This window comes from Pseudophryne corroboree, chromosome 3 (genome assembly GCF_028390025.1).
Source record: "Pseudophryne corroboree isolate aPseCor3 chromosome 3, aPseCor3.hap2, whole genome shotgun sequence".
Taxonomy (NCBI): domain Eukaryota; kingdom Metazoa; phylum Chordata; class Amphibia; order Anura; family Myobatrachidae; genus Pseudophryne; species Pseudophryne corroboree.
This window is the reverse complement of record NC_086446.1, coordinates 638,762,347-638,764,116: the sequence shown is the minus strand read 5'-3', so window position 1 is coordinate 638,764,116 and position 1,770 is coordinate 638,762,347. Positions and strand designations below refer to the sequence as shown.

General features: G+C 44.1%; 1 pseudogene; it reads left to right on the top strand.

Moving 5' to 3' along the window:
• Positions 1-221: 221 nt before the first annotated feature.
• On the top strand, positions 222-340 carry LOC134894543 (5S ribosomal RNA; annotated as a pseudogene).
• The last annotated feature ends 1,430 nt before the right edge of the window (positions 341-1,770 follow it).

Sequence of the window (1,770 nt, the reverse complement as noted above, 5' to 3'; positions counted from 1 at the left end):
GTCCATTATATTGTATAATGCGGTGGACAACAAGGGGCAGGCCCTGTACTTAATTGTTTCCTATACCTCACTCATTCAGTACTCACTCATCCAAAATGCCAGTCATATAAATTCACGGTAATACAACAATAACAGATAGACTGTGCATCTCAATGGATAGCAGAAGTACTCTTTTGGTATGTGCCAATAACCATACACTCTCTTATTCACAATCTATGTGATATTACTGCCATATCTCTCTGGTTACGCCCAATCTCGCCTGATCTTGGAAGCTAAGCAGTGAGGAGCCTGAATAGTACCTAGATGGGAGACTACTAGGGAATCTCAGGTGCAGTAATAGATATCTGTATCCCTATGTGAAAAGCAGAAGTGCTGGAGCAACCTTTGACCCTACTGATTTTCATACCTTTTTCCTCTCTTATTTGTCTGATCTCAGACTTATTAAATATATCACTTACCCGTCAATATCCTTAGATTCCTATCTGTGTATGTGAAACCGAAGTGTTGGAGCAATTTTTGACTCTATTGTGCATCTGATTTCAGATATGCACACATTTTGCATTCATTATCCCATACATTGATCAGAAAGCTAGAATTAGCAGTTTACCTCCCACTAGGATACCAGGATAAATGCATCACAATTGGCATTGGTCAATGGACCTATACTTTTGAGTCTACTAAAAATTGTTGTCATATTAAATGCCATTGTGACTTATATTTGAAATCTTTTTCTCTTTTGATGTAGAAACCAATCTTTGATATTTTCATCTTAGGTGTCACTGTCACCTCATTTATTACATTAATTGAGAAATGAGAATGCTTATTCTCATTTGTAATTTTTAACCACTAAATTCTTTCAGAATCTACTCTCAGATTCCTATGATAATAGTAGAGAGAGGTCCAGATTCTTGTCACGATCCGGGTATCTGGACGCCATTTCTTACCCATCAGATGCCTCCTAAGGCTGGCTCAGCGCTCCAGGACCGGATCCCATCTGTTGTCCTGATGTGTGCATTCCTGTGTCCTCTCCTGTCACTCTGGGACGCTGTCACAGTGAACGCCATATTGCACCTGGCATGGCGTCTCCCGCGGCCTCCGCCGCCGTCCCTGCTCTTCTGCATGCGGAGTGTCTGAGTGGCGATTACGTCAGCCGCGGACTCCGCTGTGTCCGCGTGGTTGGATGTGCATCTGTCAGCCTGGCGCCTCCTGTCTCCGGTGGCCGGCGCCGCCATTACTGTTTTCATTACCACATGGATTACAAACCAAACTTCCCTCCAAGTGTCTGCATGGGCGCAGCCATCTTGGATTCTGTCAGCTGATCATTTCCACCAATCTGTTCTCAGTATTGATAATCTGCATAATTGCCTAGCCAATCCCTTCCTTGCTGCAGGTATAAATACACTGTGCCTGAGCAAGGAAGGCGTCAGTGCTTTGGTTGTCAAACCTAGTTCCTGTTTGTCTCTCTCCTGTGATTGTCTTCCAGGTTCCAGCTCCTGTCTCAAGACTTCCACCATAGAGACCCGCACCAGCATTCCACCTGCGGTGTAGCCTGACTCTCCAATCCATTGTGGATTCATCTGTTTCCAGCTACAATATTACCTGCTTCCAGCTCAGCTTCCAGTAGAGTACAGCTTCCCTTAAAGGGCCGGTGTCCTTTCTACACTTTACCACTCTCCACCGGTATTATTATTTCTCCGCTCTCAAGTTCTACATTTCAGTTCATATTTCATCGCTCCCAAGTTCATTTATTATTTAACTGGTTCCAGCCAG